The sequence below is a fragment of the Bufo gargarizans genome, chromosome 10 (genome assembly GCF_014858855.1).
Source record: "Bufo gargarizans isolate SCDJY-AF-19 chromosome 10, ASM1485885v1, whole genome shotgun sequence".
In the NCBI taxonomy this organism is placed as follows: domain Eukaryota; kingdom Metazoa; phylum Chordata; class Amphibia; order Anura; family Bufonidae; genus Bufo; species Bufo gargarizans.
Genome location: NC_058089.1, coordinates 9,649,177 through 9,657,294, shown reverse-complemented (window position 1 = coordinate 9,657,294; position 8,118 = coordinate 9,649,177).

Below are 8,118 nucleotides of genomic sequence, written 5' to 3'. Positions count from 1 at the left end.
CTTTAAACATGTGGAGCACCAGGTAATCAAAACCTCGGCATCACAGGCTCAAAGGGGAAGGAGAACTAATCAGACACCAAAAACCAACACCCAACGATATAGTAAAATCTGCGTGTTTTCTGTTCAGACCTGTGGGAAAGCAACTTCCCAATTCAAACATCCAATACAGAATGGCTTAAACAGAAGAAAATACACCTTCTGGAGCGGCCCAGTCAGAGTCCTGACCTCAGCCCGATGGAGATGTTGTGTGACCTCAAGGAAGCGATTCACACCAGACATCCCAAGAATATTGCTGAACTGAAACAGTTCTGTAAAGAGGAATGGTGAAGAATTACTCCTGACCGTTGTGCACGTCTGATCTGCAACTACAGGGAACGTTTGGCTGAAGTTATTGCTGCTAAAAAAGGTTCAACCAGTTATTAAATCCAAGGGTTCACATACTTTTTCCACCTGCACTGTGAATGTTTACATGGCGTGTTCAATAAATACATGGTAACATTTAACTCTTTGTGTGTTATTAGTTTAAGCAGACTGTGATTGTCTATTGCTGTGACTTAGATGAAGATCAGATCACATTTTATGACCAATTTGTGCAGAAATCCATATCATTCCAAAGGGTTCACATACTTTTTCTTGCAACTGTATGCCTCACGGCAGAGGAGTTTTCGTTTGTGATCTCCTCCTCTATAATGGGACGAGTAACCCTTTCCACTCCCTGAAAAGAAAACTGGCTGCAGATACAGTGCGAGTTTCATTTATGGTCTGATAAATGTTTGCGTATTCTGCTTTTTATTTGTTTTAGAAACCTAGAATGTGTCGGCAGATAAGAACCATTTGGCCCATCTAGTCTGCCCAATATACTGACTACTATGGATAGCCCCTGGCCCTATCTTATATGAAGGATGGCCTTATGCCTATCCCATGCATGCTTAAACTCCTCCACTGTATTTGCAGCTACCACTTCTGCAGGAAGGCTATTCCCTGCATCCACTACTCTCTCAGTAAAGTAATACTTCCTGATATTACTGTTAAACCTTTGCCCCTCTAATGTAACACTCTGTCCTCTTGTAGCAGTTTTTCTTCTTTTAAATCTTCTCTCCTCTTTTCCCTTGTTGATTCCCTTTATGTATTTAGCAGTCTCTCTCATCTCCCCTCTGTCTCGTCTTTCTTCCAAGCTCTACATGTTAAGGTCCTTTAATCTTTCCTGGTAAGTTTTATCCTGCAATCCATGTACCAGTTTAGTAGCTCTTCTCTGAACTCTCTCCAAAGTATCAGTATCCTTCTGGAGATATGGTCTCCAGTACTGAGCACAATACTCCAGATGAGGTCTCACTAGTGCTCTGTAGAGCGGCATGAGCGCCTCCCTCTGTCTACTGGTAATGCCTCTCTCTATACACCCAGCATTCTGCTAGCATCTCCTGCTGCTCTGTGACATGGTCTGCCTACCTTTAAGTCTTCTGAAATAATGACCCCTAAATCCCTTTCCTCAGATACTGAGGTTAGGACTGTATCACTGATTGTATATTCTGCTCTTGGGTTTTTACTCCCCAGGTGCATTATCTTGCACTTATCAACATTACATTTTAGTTGCCAGATTTTTGACCATTCCTCTAGTTTTTCGAAATCCTTTTCCATTTGGTGTATCCCTCCAGGAACATCAACCCTGTTACAAATCTTTGTGTCATCAGCAAAAAGACACACCTTACCATTGAGGCCTTCTGCAATTTTGCTGATAAAGATATTAAACAATATGGGTCCCAGAACAGATCCCTGAGGTACCCCACTGGTAACAAGACCTTGGTCTGAATAGACTCCATTGACTACAACCCTCTGTTGCCTGTCCTTCAGCCACTGTCTAATCCATTCAACAATATGGGAGTCCAAGCCCAAAGACTGCACTTTATTGATAAGCCTTCTATGTAGGACAGTATCAGAAGCCTTACTGAAGGCTAGATAAGCAATGTCTACTGCACCTCCGCCATCTATTATTTTAGTCACCCAAACAAAAAAATCTATAAGATTAGTTTGACATGATCTCCCTGAAGTAAACCCATGCTGTTTTTCATCTTTCAACCCATGGGATTTTAGATGGTCCACAATCCTCTCCTTAAGTATGGTTTCCATTTATTTCCCCACTATTGATGTCAGGCTTACTGGCCTATAGTTGCCCGATTCCTCCCTACTACCTTTCTTGTGAATGGGCACAACATTTGCTAATTTCCAATCTTCTGGGACGACTCCTGTTACCAGTGATTGGTTAAATAAATCTGTTCATGGTTTAGTGTAACCTACATATTGTAGAAGACAATCTCTGCAGGTGATTAAATAAACTGCATAATCTGTGTTAGGGAACTTTCACACGAGCCTTTTTCTTTTCCTGGATTGAGTTCCGTCCTAGGGGCTCTATACCGGAAAAAAACGGATCCGTTTTATCCAGAATAGAGAGCATTCCGTTCAGGATGCATCAGTTCAGTCCCTCTTACGTTTTTTGGTAATTTTTCTCTCCGGCCCAAAATCCTGAACACTTGCCGGAATGCTGGATCCAGCATTCATTTACATTGAAATGTATTAGTGCCGGATCCGGCATTAAAATTGCCGCATTGAAGGATCCATTCTTCCGGTCCGCGCATGCGCATACCTTTAACTCTGTGGGGAAAAAAAAATACCAGATCCGTTTTTCCGGATGACACCGGAGAGAGGGATCCGGTATTTTAATGCATCTCTCAGACGGATCCGCATTCGGATCTGTCTGACAAATGCATCCGTTTTGCGGCCGGATTAGGCAGTTCCGGCGACGGAACTGCCTGCTGGAATCCTCGCACGTAAGTGTGAAAGTAGCCTTACAGTTCAAATATTGTCTTATGGTGTAATTCCTGCCATTCGCAGTAGATGTCACATTTTGACACACTGACGTATTCACAACAGATACATCTGTTACTACCTACCACATTTGTAGCTCCCTTTATAGGTGAGCACATACTGTAGGTGGAGCTGCTGATCGTTCCGGAAAAGCCCCATTTTATAATGATTTTTAATGACCTTTATCTCCTTGAAATGTCGGAAGCTGATGGACCGAGCACTGGGAGCCTCGGTGGCCACTGGAAGTCGCAGGAAGGCCAATCTCCTAAGGTCAGACAGGAGTCTCTGGTGCCAAATGTGATCTCTGACAAATGTCACTGACTGGCCCCTGGACCTCCTCACATGCCTCAGCTCCATGTAGGGGCGGAAGGACAAATGCAGCAGTCTAAGCCACTATGGGACCGACGAGTACGGTGTTTGCTATTGACACGTGCATAGCGCTCCATTCACACAGGCGACCTTCTGTTCTCGGGATTTTCAGCGATCAGACATTTATTGCCTATCCGGCCGTGTTCTCACGTGGTGAGGTGGATCTGCTGAGGCTAGTTTCAGAGCAATCCGGAAGTTCTCCGGATCCAGTGTAGCCGGATACTGCTGTTCACTGCCGGAGCCCATTGACTGTAATGGGAGCTGCCGCTGGCATACATGCAGGGGTCATCCGGACAACGTAAATGGCGACCAGCAGCCAGATTCCCACCAGATCCCATTATAGTCTATGTGGTCCAGTGGGAACGCAACATTATCCGGCTATGCCGAATCCGGAACTGATGTCATAACAGTGATGTAGCGGTGTGCTGTTCGCATCCGTTGCTCCGTTCCGTGGTCCACAAAAATTATGAGGCAAGTCCTATTGTCCGTTTTGCGGACAAGAATAAGCATTTCTATAATGGCCCTCCTGTTCTGTTGCACAAACTGCGGGAAGGCACACGGGCGGAATCCGTGTTTTGCGGATCCGCAATTTGCGGACCGCAAAACATGGCACGGTCGTATGAACAAGCCTTAAGGGTACGGCCACACAGTGACATGTGCCCAGCGACATATCATGTAATGATTTCAATGGTGTCGCAACACGACAATCGCAACAAATCCAGACATGCAGCCAGCCTTCACCCCTGCAGGAGTTCGTCAGCTTTGGGTGATCTCCAATTAACCCATTGATGTTTTTACATACGGTATGTGCAATGACCATAGTAGGGCCCATGATGCAAGTAAAAAGCGTAATGTATTTAGGTGTTAATGCAGCGTCAGTAAAATGCAGCCGGGATCCGGGGGCATCTGTGAAAACTGACCATACAGTCCGTCAGCTATAAAACCACAAGTGACATGCCCGACATTCCTCACAGACTGAGCGAGGACACTGCCAAAAAGGGGCTTATGTAACCTTTCAAGTGACAGCGAAGAACACAACACATGACCTTACTAACCGCTCATACAGACCAAACTATGGGAACTATTTTATGCTTTGCATCAGCTTTATATCCCTCATATGTAGGTGATAGAAATATTTGGCTTATATTTTTCACAAGAAGTACATTCCACTTATATATAGAATTACTGTACATTAACATGACTTATCCTGTACTGATCCTGAGTTACATCCTGTATTATACTCCAGAGCTGCACTCACTATTCTGCTGGTGCAGTCACTGTGTACATACATTACATTACTTATCCTGTACTGATCCTGAGTTACATCCTGTATTATACTCCAGAGCTGCACTCACTATTCTGCTGGTGGAGTCACAGTCTACATACATTACTTATCCTGTACTAATCCTGAGTTACATCCTGTATTATACTCCAGAGCTGCACTCACTATTCTGCTGGTGCAGTCACTGTGTACATACATTACTTATCCTGTACTGATCCGGAGTTACATCCTGTATTATACTCCAGAGCTGCACTCACTATTCTGCTGGTGATCTCTTTTAATGTGATTCTAATGATTCTCCTACTATTCATCTTCCGCTACTTGTACTCCTCATACATTATTCACTATGCTGGTAATTCATTCAATAAAACCCTGAGACGCATTGAAACGCGCGGGGGGGGCGATCGTCTTCTCAACACCTAAAGGAAATCCAAGCCCCCACAGAACATACAGACTGCGCCGATGTCCTCGTTGGATCCAGAGTCAGGACTTCATTGCTTCGAGGCTACAGAGCCGACCTCTGGTGTAATGAATGCAGGCAGCTGCTCTCTATGACAGTGGAGACCTCTGAGAACCTGCTGACTAGGCACAGCGCCGTACACTTGGGTGTGGCTAGGCCTGGTACTGCAGCTCTATACCATTCATTGGAATAGGACTGAGCTGCAGCACTAGGGGCAGCGCCTTCAGTCTGTTGATCGGCAGGGCTGTCAGCATATCCCAAGTTACAGTTCTGGAATACCTCTTTAAAGGGGTTCTCTCACTTCAGCGAATAGCATTTATTATGTTGAGGAAGTTAATACAAGCCACTTACTAATGTATTGTGATTCTCCACATTGCCTCTTTTGATGGCTGGATTCATTTTTTTTATCACATTATACACTGCTCGTTTCCATGGTTACAACCACCCTGCATTCCATCAGCGGTGGTCGTGCTTGCACACTATAGGAAAAAGCACCCGCCTATGTACGCTGCCATGGTCCCAGCTACCAGAGAGGTTGGCGCTTTTTCGTATAGTGTGCAAGCACGACCACCACTGATGGAATGCAGGGTGGTCGTAACCATGGAAACGAGAAGTGTATAATGTGATGTAAAAATTAATCCAGCCAGCAAAGGAGGCAATATGGACATTACATTACATTAGTAAGTGCCTTATATTAACTTCCTCTACATGATAAGCGTCACTTGCTGGAGTGAGACAACCCCTTTAAGGGGTTAATGGTTCTGATTTGTTGCTGCAGTGTGGTGTGTTTACCATATAGTGCCGCGCTGTACTACAACCCCCAGTGTGTGTCTGTGGCAGACCCCTATAAAATGATCCCAAGGTCCATATAATACTGCCGTCGGCCGACACAGGAACAGCTCCGTCCTCTGCGCTTACATCGGCGCTGGATTCCCCTGGATCTCACCCAAGATTTCAACATGAACTTTGCACAATCCCAATTACTAACACAAACACCAAGCCCAAAGGTCACTGCACAAGCGCCGCGCCGAGCCAGACAAGTAGTGCCTCCAGTCATTGAGTACATAGACATTACTTTTTTTAATAGCGATCAGAAGGTCTGCCATCAGCAGTGCACGCCACCATAGGGAAGGGAAATCCCAAAGATTTATCTGCGGGATCTCTGATACCACGGTGAAGCCTAGATCTAGTAAGAAATGGGAATCGACCTGTTACATCTCCCCCTGGTGGTCAACCATAGGTATGGGTTGTTCTATAAAGACCAGTGTTTCCCAACCAGTGTGCCAAAGGCTGTCCAGGCATGCTGGGAGTTGTCGTTTTGCAACAGCTGGAGGCACACTGGTTGGGAAACACTGCTATAGACCTACCTATATCTAACATCACGGTTTTCTTGATTTCCACATGTAGAACCGCAGTCTCCTCCAACTGCACCAATATCATAACAACATTACACAGACGGTGTCGCCTGAAACTCCTGGGCCACAGATAAAAATCTGTACCTGCCAAGTGCTGGAGACTTTGGGCCAGTTGCTACTTCTGCCAATCACTGACCACAAGTGGGAGATTGCAGCCAGGCCACAATACCAGACACAACCTGTAGACAGGAGTGGCGCTGTGTCACGGAGAAAGCAGCCTTGTTTTTCTGGAACTTTTTATTCTGCTATGACTTTGTATCTGATGGTGTAGCAAAAATGTCCAACAACAATCCCCATCATCCTTGTGTTCTTGTCCTACAGCGTCCAGCATCCACCCCTGGCGGGCACGGGGCCCCTCCGCGCTCTCGTGTAGATAATACGATTAGACGCCTGGCAGGACGTTTTCTCAGCTTCGCCTTTTCTCCTTGTTGGAAGGATTTAGTCAGGAATGTTCATTTCATTCCTCTAATGAAGGAGAAAAATAACAAGCGGAAGGGGCTTCACCCGCCACCCTGGCAGACAGCGGCGGAAATGTCCCATAGAGGGCAAAGGCAATCATTTACCTGTTAAGGACTGGGGTATTTTGGGCCTTGGGGGGGGTCATGGAAAAATATGTAATGGGTGGGGTACCAGAAAAGTGGCTGGATACATGTATACATGGTGGTTCAATACTCTCCATATTACATGGCCGAGTTATGAAAATGATATCAGGGCGAGCGACATGTACGGTGGGGGGGGGGGGGGGGGGTAGTAGAAATTCGGACTTTAGGCATGTACCGTAGGAGAAAGCCTCCCATCTCCTGCCCCGGCATACCCAGGTTTAAAGTATATTGCACAGTACACTTTTCTTGCGGGGTGCCACTTTATAGGTGAGAGCAACAGGGTTCCTATGGTTTTTTGTTTTAGTTTTTTATTATAAAAAAAGGTGCACAGCAGATGCCAGAAGGTCCCAGTTTTGGCATCTGTAGATGACTCGGGTCTATAGAGACATTCTATGTATGTGCCAGAAGTATCCGCCACGTTCGGCAGAGTTCACACTTCAGTTATTTCCATCAGTTAGGCCTCGTCCACGCTTCCGTGTCCGTATGACATATGCGAATTAAAACGTCCTTATATAATCCGGGAAGTTGTCCGTGAAGGATCTGTGGTTGGTCCGTCTGTCAGCTTTTACTCTCCGCGTGGCATCCGTAATCCGCAGACGTTGTTGCACAGATGGAAATTAATTTTTCATTAACATTTTCTACCTGGCTTCTGTGGAAAACGGATGCAACGCAGATGCTTGTCCGTGATTTTCACGGACCCATAGACTTCAATGGACATGCGCAGTGCGGGGCATGGATGAAAGTAGTGCAGGCATCCGTGGATTTTTTTGGTGGACACACAGACCGCAAAAAATTCACAGAAATGTAGATAAACCTGTTAAAATAAATGGATCAGTATGCTGTCCGTAAAAAAACAGAAGAGTGGACGAGGCCTTGTTGTGAGACAAAACCAGGAGAGGGTCATAAACACAGAACAAGTCGAAATCAAATCATTGCACTGGATCTCTGAGTAGAACTCACTACTGGTTATGGCTCACAATAACTGACGGAAATAACCGACCAAATAACTGCAGTGTGAACTGGGCCGTACAGTATTTTGGTGAATCCGGGCTGATAGCGCCGGGCTGACTGATCGGACAGCTATTATGCTGAACTTCAGGAGCCAAGAGTACAGGAGCCCAATATTAAACC